General features: G+C 50.4%; 1 long non-coding RNA gene across 1 annotated transcript; it reads right to left on the reverse strand.

Moving 5' to 3' along the window:
• Nucleotides 1–1068: 1068 nt before the first annotated feature.
• On the reverse strand, nucleotides 1069–3088 carry LOC104584576. The gene is made up of 4 exons (XR_002965914.1): nucleotides 2632–3088; nucleotides 2393–2543; nucleotides 1689–1747; nucleotides 1069–1304 (listed from the first exon to the last, which is right to left on the reverse strand). It is a non-coding gene; the product is annotated as an uncharacterized LOC104584576 (long non-coding RNA).
• Nucleotides 3089–24773: the final 21685 nt, after the last annotated feature.

Here is a 24773-nt window from a genome sequence, read left to right on the forward strand (position 1 = left end):
TAAATCTGAGACTTATTATGGATCGGAGGGAGTACTACATATATTTTTGGGCCGGTATATAAGTTACAAAAAGGTGTACATTGGAAATTGATATTGGCGTGTTTTCTTTAATTACTTAAAAAAATTCTATGAAAGCCCTAATGTTGGCCGAAGTGCAGAGCGGCCAATGTGCCGGAGAGCCGTCGCCACTGCCACCATGGATCGATCGAGTTTCGCCTAACCAAGTTCTTCGATCGGACCCTTGTTTTTTTTTTGAGGACTCAACGGTCGATCCCTGTGATTCGATTAGAAGAATAGAATTGGCTCTATTTATGAGGAAAACCGGACCCGAAAACCGATACAAATGCACGGCTTATTCCCTACGTCAAAACAGGGTTTTTGTAACACACTAATGTGATACTGCAGCTTAAGAAAAGTGTTACTGAGGCACCTGGTAACACAATTTCTTATGTGTTACTTTAAACTATGTTGCAAGAGCTGTGATAGTGTAACACATGATATTTGTTATTATATGTAATAAAATGCGTTACAACTTTGCTATAGTAACATCTATTATATGTGTTACTACAAACACTAGTAACACATTTTTTCGGTTTTAGTAACATAGATAGCAATATTTTTTTCAACTTATAGTAACATACTTATCAACATATATTTTTACTTGCAGTGACACATGTTTTTAGTTGTACTAATAGAACTAGTAACACTTTTTTTGATAGTAGCAACATGACTTTTTTGGGTCCACTATGGCCAAAACTCAACCCACTCCACATAATCATCTAAATGACCCAAGCCCATCAATTTAACCCATTTATAATGTAATTTTTAGGTATGCTATGGCTACCTAAATGGGCCAATATAGTTTCAGTCCTTTTCTTTAACAAAAAACACCTTTCCTTTGGGCCATGGCCTTTCTATAGTGTCATTTGATCCAGCCCATTTCATTTCTGATTTGTTTTACAGATTTCCCAATTAAAATACTAACACAGTCCAATATTGTTTATAATTGTTGTCCACGTTTGGAACTACTATTTTCAACCTGGTTATATCATTCGGCCCATAATCAGATAGTTTTTTTTGTCAACAATTATGCAAAGAAACACATATTTTAACAACAAATATCTCTATGACCAGGCCTCATATAAAAGAAATGGTTACACCTTTTCTCTATATATTAACCAACTGAAAGGACAAACCAGTTGGTAAATCATACATACAGAAAAATACAAATTATTTAGCACAAATAAAAGTAAAGGCTTCATCATCGGCTTCTTCTTCGTCTTCCATCTTCCAAAAAACATCACCTAGTAATGGAAAAGGATCACCCATGAGATGCATACAAAACAAAGTGAGAATATCACAACATTAACTGAAATATTACTATACATTCCCAGCTGAATGCCAAATCATTGTCAAGCTAGAAAATGACAGCATATCAAGGCTGCTTGAACAGGAAATTACACCACTACATTTTATTTTATGCAAGTTATAGGTTATATGTGCCTGAACAGATCAATTTCTCAACATATGGACCTAGTTGGCTGGTTGACCATTGCCTTCCTATCAGGCTCCATATGGACCTAGTCTACTAGATAAAGCAAACTCATAAAAAAATTCAAATGCCCAGGGCAAATACGATACTCTATCTCATGTGAACATGACACAATATGGTGTTTCAGATTAAGTACCTTCTCAAAGATGGTTGCTAGCTAACCATCATCCCACAGCTCATCATCTACTGAAATCTCTACAAAATACAAAAATCCACATGTATGAAATGACACAGAAGGATAAAATCTGATTAAAAGTATAACACTAGACTGTACGAGAAGATTAAATGTGTCATACTAGCTGTAACAGAATACACGAATATGACAACACTTTCAAAGATCTAGAAGAAAACAGTAAACAAGGGACCTGCCATATTATGCATAAGTATTGCTGAAAATTTCATTTTTTGTGTGTACACGTGTCATGTATCAATCAAGAAATAAGGCAACAATTCGACAATATAGAAGATAGTCAAGTTAGTAAGAAACAGCTTTTAACAATTAAAAATCAATACATGTAAATTGTAATCTGTTAAATTGCTTGGCAGCTACAGGAGAAAGAACAAATACTAGGATAAGAGAACTATATGGTGTTCTTAATTTTGTTGCCTCTACATTATCAGAGGACTGCAGTATCATGTGTCCATAACAATATAGCTAAATCCTTCTCTGCATCTCTAAGCATCTAAACATTACAAGACAGTACTGTGTCTCTACTTATCTCTACCACACACTCGGCCATCTTGGTTTGAAAATTCACTGAACTGAACCCAAGCTGCCGGGGCATACATAGATTTCTGCTGATAAAATTAAAACCTGGACCTGTGTTAACATATCATTACCTTCTATATCTGCACGCTGGACTAAAAGGTGAAGATGAGCTAAAATCTGGACTTGTCATCAGCAGCTGCAACCCATCTGCACATGGCGTAGGAGTACTCGGCCTATCCACCCTTGCACCAATCACTGACTGTCCACATCGATGACAAAGTCCTGCTAGGAATGAATTCATTATTTCAAGGGATAAAACAAGCAAATCATGGGAGAGGACATGGGGGTGGAGAAAAATTGCAGCACATACTAGGCTGTGACACGGGCGGTCCTCTGCGAGTCGTTGACGGAGCTCCTCGGCGGGCGCGGAAGCTACGCAGACGCAGAGAGGCACAGCGGATCCGGGGACACCGAGGGGCGGGGAGAAGGCATCTGGCACGCCACCGCTGCGTCAGGGGCGGGCACGGATCCGGCGTGCCGCCATGGGAGGGAATCGCGGGGGAGCTGCGGTAAGGCCGGATCCGGCGGCAGGGCCAGCGAGGTCGGGGATGGCGCTACAGATTGTCGAACCTGGCATCTCGCCTCCGCCACCAATTCTGCCTCGTGGCCGCCGGTGCCGGGGAGGAGAGAACCGGAAGGGAAGGCGTGGTTCAGGAAGAGAAACGGCAGAGAGGAGGAAGCGAGAGAGTCGGGACTAGGGAGGAGAAACGAGGCAGATGGCGGCGGGGGCTGGATGCTGGGGAGACGAGAGGGTGCGTCTAGGGTTAGGACGGTGTTTATAGCCAGGAGCGGGCGGGATACGAAAAAATTGGAAAGGAGTGGAGGGAAGACGCGGCGGGATAGCCAAAATTATATATTTGGTGGAAATTCCTGTACAGGTTACACGTTTTGTTTTTTATTTTAAGATTTTAAATAAAATGTTTATTTCGAACCAATGTGAACTAAGCAGTATCCACGAGGATTTTTATTTTAAACAATTATATAGTTACATTCATAGTCGCACGTGTTGTCTTTCATTCTTCTCTCGTATACAATTGTGATCGGAAAGATAATTAGTACTTTTGAATACTAACACCAGATCCGATAATCGTGGATGGATGCGGACGGGCGATTCCCTCCCTTCTCCGCGCTCCTTCCAGTGGTGGACATAGGATTTTTGTTTAGGGTGAGGCGACTAAATTTTTTTTAGGTTCAGTACTGTGAATTATCAATCAATGTAAGGCAACATCTAATGATCTCAATTCTCAATTCCGACAAAATCAATCAATGTAAAGCAACATCTAATAATCTCAATTCTCAATTCCCACAAAGCACATCTTAAGTTAGGCTTGAAAGCTTCAGAATGAACAAGATTGGAACTTTGGAAGTGTCCTGCTATGCCCGATGACGGCGTGGCCGCCTTGGAACACTCCTTTTCAGTGCTGCACCTACTGCTTGCCTTCTCCTCGCGTCCTGCTCAGCTCTACAGGTGCGGCAGCGCCTCTCGCCTGGCCGAAACTTTGATTTCATGGGGAATTGGACAGCAGGGAATTGGGGATTTGGGAGTTGTAGTCATAAAGGCACAGCAGTAGGGAGAGACGAAGCGTTGCGGCGCTACTCGGGGGTGCGTACGATGCCCTTGCGAAGACGGAACGCCCGTGCAGTTAGTAGCGTACAATTCGGCCTGTTGGTTGTTGGGCTGCAGCTTTTGAACCGAGCAATTGGGTTTTTCTATTTTTTCCTTTTTGTTAACAATAATTTGTGAACATGTGCCGGGTTCTTAGGGTGGTCCACGCCCCACCATGCCACCATGCTGGCTCCGCCACTGGCTCCTCCTCTCGCCACCGCACGGGACGCTGCGATGGTGCCGGTGCCAGCGAGAGCGAGGTCGAGGGGGCGCATGGAGGCGGCTCCAACGAGGAGGGCCATCCTCCTGGGCTTCGAGGACGGCCATGGGAGCCTGTTGTTTTGCCTTTGCATTGGTGCTCCTCACGGCTGTGATGATCCAGGCCAAGCTAACTAAGGCGGCAAGGAGGTGGGAGCTGGGCTCCTTATGGTGGTGATTCATTTGGCGGCGATGCAGGTGGTCCTGATCCGCACTATTACAGTGGGGATGGTGGTGGTGCTGTTGCCTATGGTCGTGGTACACGAGGCTGAGTGCCATATTTTTTTGCTGGATGGTGGTGGAAGCATCGTGCTTCGACGGGTTTGCAGATTGTTCTCCGTGACTTGTCGTGCTGCGATGGCTGATCTGGGGTCTCAGCTTTTGGCCTGGGGTCGTGATGTGATGATGGTACTGATAGTGTCGTACCAGTGGCCCACGGGGTCCCACTGATACTGGACGCGTGGGTCGCCTCTGAAGGGGCCACATCAGGAAGGACTCCCGGGAAGTACCGAGCCCACGAAGCCTGCCTCAAAGGGACGGCCCCCAGTGAAGAAAAAACTAGGAGCCAAGTACGGAGCGCTCCCGGGGACCCCAACCCCGGGAAGTCATAGGAAGGCCACTCGGCAACTAGCGGATGCGCTAGCCGGGAGGGTGCACCTCGGCAACCCGCGCTCGGGCATGCAAGCGGGACCCGCAGAACAGTGAAGACAGGACAAGACTGCGGGCGCACTGCATTTAATGCACCGACAGGAGTCTTATCAGCAGGCCTAGTCTTGTTTAGCAAGGCTAGAACGGTCGCCCTAAGAGCTACTTTTTCTACTGTATACAGTAGGATGGGCGTTGCATGGCGTCCAGCGTGGATGAACAAATTTGTATTTCGTGTGGGCGTGACACGCGTCTAGCTAACGTGTCACGCTGCACACCGCGACACCTGTGGTATCCCCTTGCATATAAAAGGAGGACCAATGCCACCGAAAAAGGGTTCCGACTCAAGTAATTAGAACACATCGTAGTATTCACCTAAGTAGCCAGTCCGGGAACCCCCCGAGCGATCTGTACACTCTTAAACTTGTGAATATAACAAAAAGCAGGACGTAGGGTGTTACACCTCCGGGTGGCCCGAACCTGGGTAAAACTCTCGCATTTACTCTTCGTTTCTATCGCCTCGCCCTCCACCGAACCGAAAAGGGGGTGCTCAGCACCCCTGGTGCCGGAGACCGTGCTCCGACATCTGGCGGGCCAGGTAGGGGGCGTGCAGAGAGCTTCGGGTGATCGCCGGTGTCATCGTCATCAACACCGGCTCGTTCGCCTACGGCATCTTCAACAACTAGCTCGCCATGCCACCCAAGAAGGCAGACGAGCCCCGGGTCGACTTGCCCGACACACTCGCCATGCGCACTCGGTCCCATGACGCCGCACACGCGTCACAGGTGCAGGGTGACCAGGGGTCCCCTCCACGGCAGCAGCAGCAATCGCAGCTGCCACCTCCACCTCCTCGGCCGTCGGCAGATAACCGACCGAGGGGGCCTGCGGCTCCCAGCGCTAGAGCCGGTCGCGCGAGCGGCCACAATGCCGCCTGCGCCGGCCAGCGAGACCACTCGCGGGCCGAAGATGCGCAGCGACAGCTGCGCCACGAACACAGCGCGTCACGTGCGACACTGACGGAGTCTCGTCCCACTCATCCGAGGGCACCGGGTGACAGGCGGAGGGCAGCCGGTCCGAGAATCAGCAGCCTCCCGCCCAGACCCCGGCGGAAGCCATCATAGCCGAGCGTGTCATGGTGCGCTATGAGCCACCGCAAGGCACACCGGCGCATGAAGCATGGAGTGCGGAGCTGGACGCGCTCCTTGCACTCGCCGCCCAGCAGCCGCAAGGCGAGGGCGCCTCAGCTTGTTCAGGGCCGGGGACAGAACCCGGGACGCGGAGATGCGCCCCGTGTTTCTGGACACGGCGAGCACCTTCCCCCGCGGGGAGGGCAAAAAGGTGAGGATCCCGTAGGATCCTCGGGTTCGTCACCGACCGCCACATGGGGTAACGCGGGAGGCGTCCTGAACGCCCGCCAACAGGAAGACCTCCGCCAGCGCTTGGAGCGCCGGCGCCGGCGTGAAGCAGAACGCCAACGCCCGGAGGAGCAGGAGAACGCTCCCATGGGCCCCGGTGACGGCTGCGCCGTGTTCATTCTCAAGCTGTGCCGGGTGACATGGCCCCGCAAGTTCTGAGCACCGACGCTTGGAACGTACGACAAGACCGTGAACCCCAAGGATTTCCTCCTGACCTAAGCGTTGGGGATGCATGCCATTGGCCCGACGACAAGGTCAGGGCCAACTGGTTCCCGATGGTCCTCAAAGGATCAGCGAGGACCTGGTTGCTCAACCTGCCTGCCGGGTACATAGCCTCCTCGGCTGACCTGCGCGAGCAATTTATGAACGCGTTCCAGGGCGGCTACAAGCGCCCGGGAACCATGGCGGAGCTGCACACGGTCGTGCAGAAGCCGGGGGAGACGTTGCGGGACTTCACCAACAGGTTCTCCAACCTCTCCTACTCCATCCGTGAGGCGGAAGCGGCCGCCATCATCAACACGTACGCCATCAACGTCCGTGATCCGAAGATGCGTGAGAAGCTTAACACGCACCGGATCCGGACCACCAGGGATCTCTACGCTCTCGCGCACAAATTTGCGATGGCCGAGGAAGGGCGTTTGGCACCTGAGCTTGCCGCCAAAGCGGCGGCAAACCCACCGGAGGGCTACGGGAAAAAGGGCTCCCGAAAGCGCGGTGGGAAGCAGGTACGCGCCGCGGAGCCGGGGGCTCCCCCGAGGCCCACCAAGAAGGCGGCGTCGGCAGGAGCATCGGGCAGCAAGCCAGCAGCCGCACACTGGCTAGTTGACTCCAATCTGGGAAGGCCCTTCCGGGTAGTGCAGGTGACCAGACCGGGGGCTGTCCGGCTGGAAACCGAAGAAGGCTTGCCGGTGCCCAATAGTTGGAACATTGCGCACCGGCGCAAGTTCTACCCGTGAAACGGTGGCGCCTTACCCACGGGTGACGCTGCGGCAGCGTACCTCTTTAAGCTAGTGTAGCCAGGAAAGGTCCGATTGTAAACCGCTAGCACAAGGTTGAATAAAGATAAGAGTTACATTGGTAAATATTGTGTTTTGCTGCTTATAAATGCTTCTGTCTCCTGCTCTAGGTGCACAGAATTGTCTCATCATCCTTGGCTGTGAGCAGGGGGTTGCCGAACCCCGAAAACCAAATCTCGTTGCCGGGATGTCCCGGAACGAGGCCCAGCAGTTGCCGGACCCGTCCGCAACTTGCTACGAGCCAGCGAGGCACCATGGAAATGTAAAGATGCTCACAGCCAGGATTGAGGTCGACTCTTCTGTGCCTGGGGGCTGGGAGGCAGGAGGTTATCCAGTTTATACTGTTTTTCGTACATTTCGAAAAAAATTGTTATGTTCCTTAGGCACTGCAGGAATCTGACATGCAGGATAAAGATAGGGATCAGACACGCGGGGGTACACGTGGAGTACTCACGGGTCGTGTCGTCTAGCAGGTAGCCACTGGCGCATGGCGACCGCTTCAAGGCTTTTACCTCAGGAGGGTGTCGTCACGTGTGCCGCTGTAGCTCGGCGCGCGCGGCGGCAGGATTCTTCGCCATGCCTATAAAAGGGCATGGTGGCCACGAAGCAACTCAGAGCAAAGCCAAGGAGATGGCTACAAAGGCGAAGGAGGCCGCAGAGACACGGTGGTGGTGCATGCCATCAGTGCCCAGTGCCGATGGGTGCACTGCCACCTTGTCCTTGCTGCATCCCTCCAACAGTCGTTTCCAAGGCGAGGGTTGCCGCGGAGACGTTGTGGTGGTGCATGCCATCAGTGCTCAACGCCGATGTGTGCACTGCCCCAACGCCCTTGCCGCATCCCTCCATCAGGCGTGCCAAGTGCAGAATCGATACGTTCGACAAGTGGACGGGAAGCTAAGTATCTCACTTTGGGTCCTTAGTTTTCCTCTCTCAGTAACGCTGGCTTGCTGGGGTGGGTTCGGTCCCCGTGTTGCACAAGATTATCAGCGGAGTTGGGCTCCTTCTCCCGCCGTGCCGACGCCGCTGCCGCGTCCTCCGCAGCCTTGGTCTGCTCCCCCAGCTTGGTGCGCAGCCCCTGGAGCTGGGAGAGGTAGCTACAGAGCAGCTCGCTCTTCTAGTTGAGGCAAGCTTGGGCCGTAGCGAGCACCTCCTCGTGCTCCTTCTTGGCCTTCTCCTGCACCGCGGCCAGCGAGTCCAGGGTTGCTGGTGCTCAGTGCGCTGGGCCTCCAGTTGCCGGTGGAGCTCTGCCTCGGGGACGACCGGTGCTGCGTCTTCATCCCTGGCCTGCAGGGCCAGGCGCGTCTTCTCCCGCAGCCGGGAGAGCTCCTGCCGCTCCCTCTCGACAGCCTGCCGCACCTCGCTGAGCTGGCCCTTCGCGAGCTCGTGGCGCTCCCTCACCTGGTTGAAGGAGGTGACGAAGGCCAGTTGCTGCTCCTTGATGGCGTCAAGGAACTGGTGCCCCTGGTCATAGATGCTTGGGTCCCAGGTGATTGGGTCCCAAGTCGGCCCTGCAAAGATGCCGAAGTCTGGGCCGGAGGTAGCAGCGGACGACGACGAGGCCCCTGCCGCCACTGTTTGGCTGGGAGGGGCGTCGTCCACTTGCGGCGGAGCCTCCTGTTGCTCCCCTGCCGCAGCCTCCTCCACACCCGTACCCACGGGTTGCGGGACTGGTGGAGGTGCCGCGCCCCCGACAGGAGGCGCCTCCTGCTGGGAGACCGCGGGGTCCGCATCATCGGCCTGCACGGCCCGGGACACGCTGCCAAGCTCCGCCTCGGTCGCGACGAGGGGCGCCGCCACCGTTGTGTCCGGCGCGGTGGAGCTGGGCGCGGGTGCCTCTTCCGGCTCCTCTCTCGTCCCCGCATCTTCGACGTCGGAGCCGAGATCGACCACCGCATCGCCGGCTCTCGTCGTGGGCGCAGTCGGGTCTGCGGCAAAGAAAAGAATTAGAATCTAAAAATAAACTAAGTTACCCGGTGATGAACGCAAGGAAGCTCTGAACGAGTACCTTGCAGGGCCGCCGAGCTTGCGGGAGGAGCCTCCTCCTCCTCCGTCCCAGCCTCTTTCGCCGGGGTGCCCGCCACGGGTTGGACTTTGCCTGCGAATCAACGAAGCGGCACGGTTACGGATCAGTGGGCAGAGGAAACATAAACAATGGAACAAGAAGAGGGATTGGTACCTGTTGTCGGCTCCTCCTCCACTGGGATTTGGTCGGCGGCAGGCGCGTTGGCAGCGCCGCCAGCCCCCGCGTTGCCCCGGTCGGCGCTGGCACTGGCCCGGGTGCGCGGCTTCTTGCTCGGCGCGGCGGGTGGCGAGTCAGCCCTCCCCCTCTTGCCGGCTCCCGTCGGGGTGCTGTCCTTCGAGGGGTTGAGCTTGAACTCGTAGCCCTGAAAGAGGCCCCGCTTGGGCGGGGCCGTGGCCGCCCGTGGGGTTGCCGCACCCCCGGTCGCCGCCACGGCGCTTGCGGTCACTGCGGAGGTGGCCACTGCTGCGGGCGCTCTTGATCTTCGCAGGATCAGGGGTGCATCTTCCTCGTCCTCCTCCTCCTCCGCTGCAGGGAGGACCGCTCTGGTCCCGGCAATTTGACCCGCCTCGTCGCTGGAAGACTTGAGGTCGGGCCAGTTGAGCTCCGACTCTTCCTCACTCTCCTCGACCACCCTCTTCCCACGGGTTGCGGGTGGAAGGGGTCGCGGGGTCCGAGCGGGGGAGTTGGACATCAGCCCCCACTCGTCGCAGGGTGGGTAGCCGCTGATAATCTTGTGCAAACCCAGGACACCAGCATGGAGGGAGGGAGCCCCTGGCGGTAGCTCTATGAAGGGGGCGTCTTCGCCGGTGATCCCCTTCACCCACGCCCGGATTGCTTCCGGGGCCACGCCCCGTGCTGGAGACGGATGGTGTCCCCGGGCCCCGTGTACATCCACGCGGGACGGGAGCGCAGCTACAGCGACGCGATACGCCGGCTGATGTAGGTGCACGCCACGTCAAGGTTGGTGAGCCCTGCTAGCCGCAGGGCCTTGATTCTCTCGACGATGGGGAGGAGTTCGGCGTCGCGGCTGTAGCGGTTCCGCCAGGTGTCGTTGGGCACTGGCAGCTCGGTAGGCGTGTCGATGAACTCCTCGGGTTCCTCCACACGAACCCGGCACCAGTCCGTGTGCCACTCCTTCTCGATCTTCTTCTCCGACCGGACGATGAACTCCGATTTCATCCGGTTACGGGCGCGGAAGACCACCCCCGACGACATCGCCCCCGTCTGCTCGATGCGCGGGTAGAAGTAGTGCCGGAATAATGCCACCGACAGCATCACTCCGACGAACCCCTCGCAGAGGAACTGGAAGACGGCGAGGAGGAAGAGGGAGGTGCGGTGGAGTTGCGTCACCCGAAGCTGATACGCCTCCATGAGCGTGTGGAGGAACAAGGAGAACGGAGGCACCAGCCCGGCGAGGATGAAGCGCGCGAACACCCGGAAGTCGTTCTCCTGGTGCTAGGCACCGGCGGGGAAGATGAGAGTCTCCCCGTACTCGTTGAACCGCGAGGCGACGGCGTGCCGGACCTTGTCCGGCCCCTTTTCTGGTCTTTCTCCGAGGCGGGCTTCTTGGGAGCCGTCTCGCTCTTGCGGGCTGCGGGCTTCTTGGAGCCTTTCCCTTTCTTGGGAGCGGTGGGCGCCATGGGGAACGCGAGCGGAAACTAGCAGGATTCAAGGGCGCAAGGGAGCGTGAAGATGGAGAAGAAAGGCTGGGGGGCTAAGTGTTTTCTCCTCAGCGCAGCGGTGGGGTCTTATAACACCCCGGCGCTAAGCAGCGGTCACATCCACACCCTACGGGTGCGCTGGGGATAACTACACTTCAAGAGGATAGCGCAGGGCGTGGCCTTAATCACCCGTGTTTAAGGGGGAGGTTAGGGCGGAAATCTCGCGCCCACTAGTCTGCCAGTAACGGCAGAATCCTTGAAGCAGCGCATAGACGAGAACCCGAGGCGGCTCGGGACCCACGCGTCGGTTAAGGGCGTAGCCCGGCAACCGACCAGGGAAAAGTCCACCCGGGAACAGGCGTTGCCGGCCCACGCCCGAGGGCTACTGTCGCACCAGTGGCACCCGGGGTACCACCGCTGCATGACGCGTGGGCCACCTCGCTTGCTCCTCGGGAGGATCGCACCCCGAGCAGCACCCCGCGAGCTGCCCGGCAAGTCACCAGCACGGCAGGGCTAGCCAGGCTGCGGGGGTTGCCCTGGAGGGCAGCAAGAGAAATCCCGCCTGGGCGCTTCCCGGGAAGCTTACTTGCCAGGAAGGGCGTTCCCGGGCACAAGCGCCCGTTACAGGAGCGGGACCGAGTGGGCAGGACAGCGACGCCACGTGGCCGCTCGGCGGGCTCCCCGTGCGCAGGGTTCGTCAGGACAAGGAGTGAAGCACACTCAAGCATTAAATGCACCGACAGAAAAGGGATTCCCCGTCCAGTCAGCCTATAGTGACTGGCCCGGTGTAAATTTTAGGCACGTAGGACCCTAGTTGCAGGGCTACCCATCCTGCATGCAAGCCAACGCGGCAGGGCCGAGCTGCCCTGGCTCCTTGTTCGCCATTTCTCACCCATGCACCGAGGCACCTATGGTATCCCCTTCGGTATAAAAGGAGGACCCCCGCCAAAGGTCAAAGGGGGGATGGACTCTCAGTTCACTACTAATTCTAGCCAATAGTAGCAAGTAGCACTTAGCTAAGAAGAGAGAGAGCACCCGGGGACTCCCCCCGGCAACTTGTAAACCCTTCCTCATCGGTAAATAGCAAACTCAGAAGCAGGACGTTGGGTTTTACACCTCAGGGTGGCCCGAACCTGGGTAAAAACGATCTTGTGTTCATCGTGTCCCAGTGCTTGACATTGGCCTCGCCGGCGATCGCCGGAGCGATCCCCGTCGCCCACTGCCGAACCTAAAAGGGGATGCCCGTGCATCCCCGGTGTCTGAGCCCCGTGCTACGACACTTGGAAACATTCGTGATGAGGCCACTCGCATTTCCGAATTGCTCCAGAATCACAGAGATGGTCGCAAGCTCCTGCTTGAAAGGTTTGGCGAAGATGCCAACGTCATCCGCGTACAGTGAGATCCTGCAGCGTACGGCCGGGGCCCCGACCCATTGTAGCACACCGCTCTCCTCCGCCCGGCACAGGATGATCTGGAGGGGATCAATCGCTAAAATGAAGAGCATGGGGGAGAGGGGATCCCCTTGGTGCAAACCCCACTTATACCGGAAGGGGGTTCCCGGGCAGCCATTGAGGAGGACCCACGAAGAGGACGAAGCGAAAGACATACAAATCCAATTCCGCCAGCGCGGGCCAAAGCCAAGTTGTTCCAGCACTTCCAGAATGTAAGCCCAGTTGACAGAATCAAAGGCCTTTGAGATGTCAAGCTCGAGGAATAGACTTGGCATGTTAGAGGAGTGAAGCACCTTGATTGAATTTTGGACGAAGAGAAAGTTATCATGGATGCACCATTTTTTAATGAATGCACTTTGACAGTTGGACACTAACAATCCCAGCTCCGGGGCAAATCTCAAAGCCAACAGCTTGGAGGAAATCTTGGACATGCTGTGTATCAAGCTGATGGGACGGTAATCGCCAACCCGAGCGGCATCAGGCTTCTTTGCAAGAGAATAATGTTTGCCGAGTTGAGCAGGTGCATGCAGTCTCCTCGCAGCTCCGCCATTTGGAGGATGGCCGCCACCACATCACTCTTAATGGTCTCCCAGCAGGACTTGAAGAAGGCACCAATGAAGCCATCCGGGCCGGGGGCTTTGACAGAGGGCATGGCGAAGACTGCCTCCTTAATCTCAGATTCGGAGAAATCGGCATCAAGAGCAGACAGGTCAGCCGGTTGGTAGCCAAGCGCAGTCCAGTCAAGAGTCTCATTTCTGACGTGCGCCGCACCAAGATGGTTCTGGAAGTGGGAATGAAGCTCCGTTTCTTTGTCAGCCTGAGTGATGGCCATCCCTTGCGGCGTTTGGAGATGCTGAATGAAGTTCTTCCTTCGCCTATCATTCACCCGGATGAGGAAAAGTTTGGTGTTGGCATCCCCTGTCTTGATCCAAGTAAGCCTGGAGCGTTGCCGCAATTTGACCTTTTGAACGGAGAGATGACCCAAGTAGCTGTTCTTGAGGTGCCGTCTCAGCCCCCGTTCCTCCACCGAAAGCGGTCGCTCCTCCTCGGCGATGTCGATGCGCCAAATAACCTCCTTGATAATGGCCAATTCATAGTCCAAAAAACCAAAACGCCCCTTCTGCCACTTCTTAAGAGCCTTCGCCGCGCGATTGAGCTTTATATGGATCCTGCGGAGGGCGTCTTGGGCCACAACATGCTTGTTCCACGCACCTGCCACCGTGTCCTGAAAGCCAGGCATCTGCAGCCAAAACTCTTCGAATTTGAAAGACGGCCGATGCTATCGGGTCGGCTCCCCCTGGAGGAATAGGGGAATACGTGTTAAAATCTGTAGTAAAAAAAGAGGGAGGAGTCTGCTAATATATGGCCGGGGAAAAACTAATCAATCGTACCTGGATCAAGCACCGATGCCGAATGAATCCCTCCCTGACAAAACGGCCAGGAAAAATTTCCTTAGCGCCCATCGTAGAGCCTGCGTTGGATTATGAGGGGATGCGGCGGAACCGACGGAGACAGGGAACGATGGGGGCAGTCAGAGAGAGTCACGATGCTTCGGGCCTTTTACGTATCTGATAGAAGTGCTTCAAACTTCTGAATAGGTATTGTGCAATAGAGATCCTCAACCTCACTAAATTCATCAAAATCTTCCTGAATTTGTAAAAAGAAATTGATAGTCAGAACAAAAGATCTACTCCCACCAATCCATATTAATCGCCTCAACTTTGGACAAATATGGAGACAATTAGGCTGTGTTTGGACACAAAGTATTTTTCAAACCATGGTATTGCAAAAACACAGTATTATTTGCCCTGGCTAAAGAATACTGCAGTTTCAGAAAACTACGGTTCTTCTCAGTTTTGCCAAAACTACCAAGGCGTTTGGCAGGTTGTATTTACCATCGTTTTCTTTAGTTAACATTTTGATCTAGCTGTGTTGACCGCAAAGCATCAGGTGGAGCACAACAGCTGCGGCTGCTGGCTGCCAGACGAGCTCCAGTGTGCGGCTGCCCCTCGTAGTCCCCGGCGGCGCCGAACAACGACAAAGACAACGACTGCATCGCCTGCGGCGGCGCCGTGCCGCCGGCAACCAAGGAAGCCAGATCCGTCGGCAGAAGGCGCTTGAGGATGGTCCTCTCCGGCGTCATCATCACCAGCGACTCCACGTACGGCAGTCACGGCAGAGCGAGGTGAGGACGAAACATCCAGTCCCTGACGACGGCGGAAGCGAGGACGGCGGTCGCATCGTCGAGCAGCACACGGCGGGGCCGCGCGAGGGAAGCCGAGATCTGGTACCACGGCCTGCAGCTTCCGCAACCCGAACGATGGCTGCACCGTGACGGTGCCCAGGTCCACGCTCCAGTCGCCATCAATGAACACCCCCTACAGCAGCGCCGCCACCGCCTGGGAGATCGAGATAGGCAATCAGAGGGGGGTGAATGATTGCGCGGAAGCAAATTAAAACTTTTCCTGAAAGTTCAAATCCTAAATTACCTTTCTGTCCGTGATAGTAAAACAGCCTTAACTTTTTATTGGATGAATCAAGAAATACGTATGAGTATGCAAAAGAACGGTATTGAAATTATCTAACCAACCCAACAAGAATCAGCTCAATCGGACGTACCAATCAAAAGATATGATCAAAAGAGTAACAGCTGACAGAAAGTTACGAGGATTAATCTAAAACCAATTTCGAGGAATATTAAGAAAGATGAAGTAATCGCGATCTTTCCTTGATCTCGTGATAAACCTGCAGCAAAGTATTATGAACTCATGATGAACCTGCAGCAAAGTGTTAGAAAGATCTAGCACGAACAATCCATGAAGATCTGAGAAGAACAGAGATGACACCGCCAACGATTCTCTTTATTGCGACGATGTCGATCGATTACAAAGATGCAATCATGCATCCAAGAACTCTCCAAGATATGATCTACATCCAAAGCTCTGAGTTCCCTCACGTCCTTACTAAAACCCTAACTAGTCCGCCCTCTATTTATAAGGGAAAATTCACGACTCTAAACCGAATCCGAATCCAACACGAACTCCTCTATCCCGGTCGGTATTCTGCCCATGAGGCCCGCATACGACCTCGGATTGAGATTACTCCAAAAGCAAAGTTGTTCGTCTCGACGACGCGCACAACTTTCATGTGGACACTTTTCCATCAGACACCATCTTGATGATGCTACTGTTTAATTTTTAAACAGCTCTCATCCAGCCATGGCTGGACCTACATGTCTTCACGTCGATGCCACTCCATGCCATCAACTCTTATTGTGATGTCTTCAAAACTCGACAATCACGTGTCGAATATCTCCAATACCGTACATCTCCGGTATAAACAACGTACGACAAACCGATGCCCTCCCGGATCATCGTAGCCTTCACTTCCATTGTTCCTTCGCACGAGCGTCCCGCATGACCTTGATCCCTCGACCTCAGCTTCTCCCAAGCTTCGTCCCTCGATCCCGTCATCGACCACGTTCCTCTAGCTCCGACAACACCTGAAAGCGAATATACAAATAATCAGTACGAGCACAAGTCCACGACTTGACTCAGGGTAAGTTCCACACAACTCACACCATGTTTCACATAAGAACTAATGGATCAACACACCACTAGCAAAGCATTAAGTCCAAACAAGATACATGTCATCACATAAATATTCATATTATCCAAAGTATCCACAGCAATGTTTCATCTAAAACACTTGCAGATGTTACACATCACCTATGATTTCACACCGCCGCACCGCCAATCCCCTCACAAACCAGCACCGCCGATCTCTCTCTCTCTCTCAGGCTCGTCGATCCCCTCACGAACCAAGCACAAGCATCGAATTGGAACCCGCATCAGCTGGAAGAGAAATTTGGGATTGGAGGCGAAGAAGAGAAATTTGATTCCTCCATCTCACCGATGGAGACAACGATAGGCGGCGGCTTGAGGGACCGAGAGAGGCGGACCATTTTTATCTCCGTTGGACTGTTTTCCTTTCTCCGTCTCGGCCGAGGGACACGAGCAGCGGCGGCGGCAGTGGCTTGAGGAAGAAAGTTGCGAGCGAGGCAGGGGTGGGGGCAGCTTTCTCGTTTCTCAGTAAAAAAAATAAAATAAAGAGGTCGGGGGCTCTTTATTTTATAGAGAGAAAATACTGCAGTTTTGGGGATTCCATGGTATTAATACTACTGTTTTTTGTTGTATCCAAACACCTCAAAATATTTGAAACCAGAGTAATTTTAAAAAATGTGGTATTCTCATAATACTCTAAAAGTACTGAGGTACCAAACAGGGCCTTAATGTAATATTTTCACAATTAATATGGATCGAATGGAGTACACGTTATCACATAATCTTCTAACAGGAAGACAACACTGCACCTGGTTACGTTCAACATAATCTTCTATGAAATCTTTAACATCATCGACTTGCTCATGTCTCAACTCATCCTTATCCAGTAGTCTCAAGATTGACTCCAGTATTTTTATGTGAGTTTTATGATGCGTAATAGATTTCTTTAAATGTACCTGATAATGCATAATTACTTCCTCTATACTTAGGCCTTCCACCACAGTGTAGGTGAAGCAAACTCCAAAAGGTTGCACCGGTGCTTGTTTTGGCATTTGGCTACAATGGCATGCACATCCTTTTTTTTATCTACTGGGACCCACATTACTAAAAAGTAACAGTTAATTTATTCAACTATATACTCTTTATTCCTTTCTCATCCCAATGACATGTGAGGTCCCCCAACCATTTCACAAGTTTGTATCGGTTCATATACATCAACCGGTGCAAAAAATCTTGGAGTTTGCTTCCCCTAACTTTTGGTCCTCCAATGTGATGAACCGGTGCATGAGAGAAAAAGTAAAGTTTGCACCGATACATTGGAGAAGGCCTTAGAGATTGTCGCGCAGCTCTTACAGTTTAACTTCAAAAAATTATGTAAAACCAGCTGATTATACCGATGGAGGATGTCTTTGTTTGTGTTGCAATATATTTGAAATGTTGCACCCATGCACAACAAAGAAAGCGAATAGGAACAGCAAAAACAATCGCAAACCACACTGTAATGACAAGATGAAATAAAAAAAAATATAACTAAAGTAATCAGGTATGCATGCAACATGCAAGTGAGACATTCAGAGTAATCAGATCAAGATATTAGGGATCCAGATTCTGAATATTCTATCATCAATTGTCGTGATGATGGGAATAGTTACGAGGCAAATCTGCAAAACGCCCAAGTCTTTTGGAACAAACTCTAGATTGAAGGTATTCAAGCAAACAATAATGTAACACGTACATGTTTCAATTAAATATGTCTTTGCTTAGTCATGTTTAAGCAAAAGAAGCAGACATGAAAGACATAAACACACAATACTAAGCAGTGCAGCTCCCAACATACTACCTGTTAAGCCAACCTCTTTTAAAACAGCTCTTCAGCTTTGGCCTTCTCTCTGTAATCCTGGGTGAAATAAGAAATGATGCTGAGATTCACAATTAACTGAAAGGAAAAAAATCTTACCTATTATTTAACCCACAATCTAATGCGCAGACGGGCCAAGTGTTGTCTTAGCGTACGGCGTGCTCCGAGATTCGTGCCCCTTCGTACTCTCTCCTCCTCCCGATTCCTCTTGTCGGCGGCGTGGGGCTCGCGGAGCTGCGGCCGCGAAAGGCAGCGGGGGCGGGGGCGGGGGCGGCCTCTAAAAGCGGCGGCGGCGGCGCGCGGGGCGACGGCCAAGAAGAGCGGCAGCGTGGGGGCGCGCGGGGCGGCGGTCGCCAAGGGCAGCTGCAGGGAAGCGGCGGCGCGCGGGGCAGCGGCCGCGAAGGGCCCCTGGCGCAGCTGGGCCTGCGTCGCCCTCGGACCCTTGCGCGCCACCCGGCTGTCGTTCTCCCGGGCGCCCTCTGAACGGCGCCACCTCACCGCCACAGGCCCACTACGGCTTCTCCCTCGCCTCCAGCGTCGCATATGCTGGTGCGCGCACGCAACAGGGCGTGCATCGCCTATGGTAGCGTGAGGTACTGCTGCAGCGGAGAGTACAACATGCCGGGCGGTGAGCGGATCGACGAGCTACTCGGAGGCGTTCAAGAGCATCTGCCGGACGCCTACCGCTATGCCTACGACGATTGCCACGTCACCTAATGTGATTTTGCTACTCCCCCGTCCAACAAAAGATGTCTTAAGTTTGTCAAAATTTTGCTACTCCCCCCGTCCAACAAAAGATGTCTTAAGTTTGTCAAAATTTTAATGTACATAGACATGACTTAGTGTATAGATGCATTCAAATTTGGTCAAAGTTGAGACATCCTTCGTTGTACGGAGAGAGTACATGTTTTGATTCGAGTGTTTTGTTCCATGAAATGTGTTTACCCGTGTGTTTGGCCATTGACGCGAGTATTTGTTAGCATGGTAAGTAGATTCGGCTAATCTGGCTAATCTGGTAAGTATCATAATTAACTTGATAAATAGACATAACTAACTTGATAATTATCTCCAATTAACTTGGTAAGGATCCCAATTAACCCGGTAAGCATCCCAATTAACATGGTAAATAAGCACGGTTAATCAGATAAGTATACCTAATTAATCTGATAAGTAAACACTGTCAACGTGACAAGTATGTGTGGATATGCACGTGCGGATAATCGATCGTGGTATAGTCATGTCTAGAAATAATTGTTGTTTAGAAGGAATAAGTCTAACCAACGTGGGCCAGAAGTCAAATGGATTGATTTTACATACCACATCAATACATTTATGTTCTGTTGTCGATCATGCTAATTAGAGAGATGCACACGGTAAAGGAGAAGCATGGTGCTCATTATAGCGGCTCCGCTACCACTTAACGAGGCATGACTAGAATTGATGTGTGTGCGCTTTTGGTCATGGATGCGATGGACCTTCGTCCTGTGAAATACACATATTTTCCCTCTCGGTTCTTTCTTTGTCGACCAGATTAAAAATAGGGATTTAAAATCGATGGACTAATTAATAACCCGGCAAATATGAGAATTGTACTTTTGTCCTACGTTTATAGGTCCTAGTATGTAGACGTAAATAATCTGGTAAGTGTGTACAATTAACCTGGTAAGAGGAAACAATTTACCTGGTCAATATGCACATTTTAACTTGGTAAGCGGGAACAATTAATATGGCAAACATGTGCATCTAATCTGGTAAGTAAGAACAATTAACCTGATAAGCATGTGTGGTTAATCTGATAAGCATGCACATTTAATCCGGTAAATAGGAACAAATAACCTGATAAGTAGGAACAACTAACCTGACAAGTAGGGACCTGACGAGTAAGCACATTAACCGGTAAGTAGGAACATTTAATTTAATCTGATAAGTAGAAACATTTGACCTGCAGTTAACATGATAAACAATTAATCTGGGTTTTATTGTATGTGTGCTGATCCTATGTGAGGAGGTGATGCGCGATCCAGGATTGTAAATAGTTGTCAAATACTTATATCTTGGTTGTTTTTTGCTATGTAATTTTTGGCATAGAAAATCTAGGGGTTGATGTGTGGGGATGTTATTTTTCTGCTGCTGAACGTGCTGTTTTGAGAAAAAAGATGGTCTCTGATCGATATGTTTTTTTTAGACAATCTCTGATCGATATGTAGGGAAGGTTGACAGGTCTCTGCCTGCCCAGCGCGATTTCCGGCTCCATCCCGCGCACCGGCCACCGGGTGGCGCTCGCGATCGCCCGCTCGCGCGCTTAACCGGTTGCGCTCCGCCTTAACGGGCGCCACACGTTAAAATACGGTGCACACGTCGCCCAATAGTTCGGTCCATTATTTAATTTACGGTTCGCGTTTCGTCCATCCGTCCGTCACTCGTACGTCGTCTAACCCCACGTGCAATTAACCAACCGAGATCCCCGAACAGCCTCGTTCCCATCCCAGCACGATTACCTCCAACGATCCCGCAATTACCTCCCCACCCACTATGGGTGGCCAACGGGCCGGTCCGGCCCCTGCTAAACGGGCCTAGCCGGAGCCCAGCCCAAAAACTCCTCCTCCAAGCCCATGCGCAGCACCAAGCCCGGACGGCCCGGCCCGTTAAGCTTGACCGGGCTAGCAAGGTCTCTCACGCCAAATGTACAAAAATAAAAAAACCTTAGATTTGGGCCAAAACTGCTTGAGATGATAGGCCAAATGTAAAAATAAGTTAGCTTAGACCAGATTTTTGAGAGTTGATGGATCAAATGAAGGAAATCTAAAAAATAAAAAAGATAATCGGGCCGTGCTAGGCAGGCCTTGGTCCGGCCAGATTAATTCTCATCCTTTCCTCTCCTTTTGGCCCAGTTCGACTACCAACATCAACATCTTGGCCCAGCCACAGGCCTGCCTCCTCCCCTCCTTCCGCAGGCCTATGACATTCTGGATCGAGAGCCATCGACTCATCGAGGCCAAATTTGAGCTCAAAACAAAAATATAAATCCCAATTTTTCTTAGGGAACATTAGCTTAAACCCATCCGAACCTAGGCTTGCATTATCATTCATCATGGCTAATCTTGTCTAACGAGAAGAGGAAGATAAGGATTTGAGCATGAGAAGAAAGGAAAGAACTAGACATAGATTCTCTTTGTTTTTTTAGAGGGATTCTCTCTGTTTTTGTATGACACTCTAGTGCTACGTTTTAATATATAATGGAGAGATGTACACCCGTCGATGCAACGTTTCTAAGAAAGATTGACACTTCCATTAACAACTGTGTTTTTATACTCTTCACTGCCCTTGGATTATTTTTTTTCAACAATGCAACCCAGCGGGTGCATCATCAGATTAAGAAGGAAAAGCCATAAAGCCAGTTACAACACCGCGAAGTGGTTACAACGCCACCAAGTGGCCAAAACACGAAAAGGAACTAAGTAGCATCGAGCAACCCACTCGCGAAGGCGGCCCCGAGCGATAGCCTGCTCCTAAATAGCCCGGCACTCTCCCACCTCGCCACCTCCTCACACACAATCACCGCACTAGGCCCCGTGATGCCGGCCCACCACTCTTGGATGTTGGAATCAATGCCAGGCCTCCAGTCTTGGCAATCCCACGCCACAAGAACCACCTCCCAAACCTGTCTCGCCACGACACAACCCAGCAGGAGGTGAGAAAGGGTCTCCGGCTCCTGGGAACAAAGAGGACACTGAGAAGGGTGAGGGAGCCCCCTCCTCTGTAGCCGATCAGCCGTTTAACAACGATCCTTCGCCACCAACCAAGCAAAGAACTGACACTTGCCTGGTGCCCTGTTCTTCCAGACCTGGGCCGCCAAAGGGTCAGGCGTTAGGCCAGCAAACTGATGTCTGTAGGCCGAACGCGCCAAATAGACGCCGTCGTCGGACCAGTTCCACAGCGCCCTTGGACTTGTTCATTTGCCAGAACCAGCGGATGTCATGCTCTCTTGGGTAGTGGCTTCTTTTTCGCCTGCCTGCTATACCCGCCACCACTGCAACCCTTTATTAGCATCCACCAGCTGAGACAAGCAGTGAGAGAGGGAACGAGGAGATGGGCAGCTCATCAGGGCTTGTCGACTGGAGGGGAGGCCGATTACCAGCAAGAAACATGGAGGACTGCGAGCTTCAATCTTTATCCACGGTAAGGAACACTGTCCGGACGACTTAATTCTTTTAATATCGAGTTCCTTCTTTGCTTTGCTCACTCTGTGTTTGCCCGCCATCCGACTCCCTCCGGCCCATCCTATTAAGTGCCTGAATTTGTCCAAATATGCATGTACTGTATTTTATATACCTCAAACATGTCTAGACACATAAAATATTTCAACACTTAATATAGGATGGAGAGAATATGCTTTTAAAGCGTACGTCAAGCTATTTGACTTGCTGAGTCAATGGGTCATGTAAGATAGATATGTTTTATTTTATGGACTGTGCTAAGTAAGGGCGCGCGTACGGTTCTCCGAGAATCACGGTGAATCATACACTCCGAAACAAAAACACCAGGACACTATTATCTCACAACTGCGTACACAAACAAAATCAAGAGCATGTTGTCTAGAGTTTGCATGCATGCTAGCTTTTGCAAAAATAAATTTTAAAATATTATAACTCTTAAACCGTCTATTCAATTTACGATCCGTTTTCACGGTTAGCTTTGTTTCGACGAGATCTTTGAAACTAGATCCCATGTTAGTATGTTTTGAAAACTTTTTGTCGACCTTATAAGTTACCACCCACGAATATATCAAGTTGCCATCCAGTTAGTAATAAGTTACCATGTTGTAACTTCGTACGAAATATGATGGTAACTTTGCATTAAAGTTATCATTCAGTAATATACGAAACTGCCGTCTGCTAGTAATAAAATTAACATTGATTAATATACGAATTGCCACCTTATTAGTAATAAATTACCATCCAATGATATAAGAAACTATCACTTTAATAGCAATAAAATATCATATGGAAATTTCTTACATATTATTGTAGTAAATTGTGTATTAACTCATGATAACAAAAGAGACTGAAAAAAGTTCATCGAATGATTAATACACTACCGATAATCCGCAAAGAAAATACACTAATGATAAGCCATGCGATGTGAGCAACGAACACATTCAGGTGTGTAACAGACTGATATATGTGCATGCATGCATATACTTTTGTCAAAATTTAACACTCTCAAATGTTTTAATTTCTAAACCGTGTATACACAAGACCTTCAAAACTAGATCTTGCATTGGAATGTTTCGATAATGTTTTTTATGTTTCAAAGTTACCACCCAATGATAAATGAAATTACCAACCTCGCGAGTAACAAGTTGTCATATGAAATCGTCATACTAAACAGGATGGTAACTTGTGAGTTAAAGTTACCATCCGATAATATATGAAGTTGCCACCTTTTTCGTAACAAGTTACCATGTGACAACCTAATAAAATAGGGTGGTAACTTGTGAACTGAAGTTACCATCTTGTAATATATGAGTTTACCAATGTTTGTCAACAGAGTTGACACATGGCAAATTCTTTTTGGTAGGACGGCAACTCGTGCATTATCCCTTGGTAACAAAGAGTCCGGATATTTTTTTATCAAAACCTACCGAAGTAAGATCTAGATTTGAAGCACTTGTCGATACGAAGTCAATGGTGAAAACAGATTATGAATCGGGTAGACGATTTGAGCTTAAAAATGTTTTGAATTTCCAAAATCAATTAGTACAAAAACGTTCATGCATGTTTGTCTGCTTTGCATGTTGTCCTACCGAACTCCATGCTAGAACACTACCCACCGCTACTCTTCGCGTGCATGAACAAAGCTGATGGTGACATTTCCTTCGCTAAAATCGTACGCACGTACATACTAATCTCCGAACGGTCTTACTCCTGATTTAGGTTTATTTTAACAACACTTCCTAAGCATAGTGCATAGATGCACAATTGACTGACATACAACAACAGATTTGGACTTTTCTTGTGCCACCTAACCTACCCCCCCCCCCCCCCTCCCGTTTTTTTTCAATTTAGCATGAATTTCCATAAATAAAATATCCACCATAAGCTTAATCACAACCTGTTTTTTTCCTGCTCTACTGCACTGCAGCTCTGGTGCTACTCAGCAACGCTGCCAACATAGCCAACATCATGAACCTGGTGAGGTACCTCCGTGGCACCATGCACATGGGGGTCGCCGAGGCCTCAACGACGGCGAGCAATTTTTTCGTCGCGCTGCAGATGTTCTCAGTCCGCGCCGCGTTCCTCACCGACTCCTGCATCAAGCGCGTCTGCGCCGTCCTCATCTTCGGGCCCATAGAGATTCTGGTAACATAGGAAGACATGCCTTTACGTTAGTTTAATTAATGACAACAAATTCAGTGAAAATTAACTTGCATTCAGTGTAAACTTAAAAACTATCATCGTGGTCCATTGAATTAAGAACACATGGCTCAGATCAAAGGTGAAAATTCTACCAACTACTTAAATACTCCTTCCGTTCCATATTAAGCGACATTCTATTACATGTATCTAGACGCTTTTTAGACATAGATACATCCATATTTGACAAATTTGAGTCATTTAACATGAGACGGAGAGAGTAGATTTTTGCACATAATCCTTTATCATTGAGTGTGAGACTTGCACCTTCGATCCGATCCGTTCGTTTTTCATCTAATGACCAGTAAAAATAGTACTATATACAAATTTGCATTGAACGGAAGTTTTCACCGTATACGAGACCATCTTATCTCTGAAAGGAATGGAATATTCCCGGTGGCTTATCGTGTACACTTAAGTTGGAGTTTTCATCAAGGTGCCACTCAGCGAGAAATTAGACTTTGTAACGCTGAGATGGAAAGGGGGGCATATATTCAGGCTTGATCATATATAGGTCCTAGTTTTGAAAACCGGACCGGT

The sequence above is a fragment of the Brachypodium distachyon genome, chromosome 4, assembly GCF_000005505.3.
Source record: "Brachypodium distachyon strain Bd21 chromosome 4, Brachypodium_distachyon_v3.0, whole genome shotgun sequence".
NCBI classification, from domain to species: domain Eukaryota; kingdom Viridiplantae; phylum Streptophyta; class Magnoliopsida; order Poales; family Poaceae; genus Brachypodium; species Brachypodium distachyon.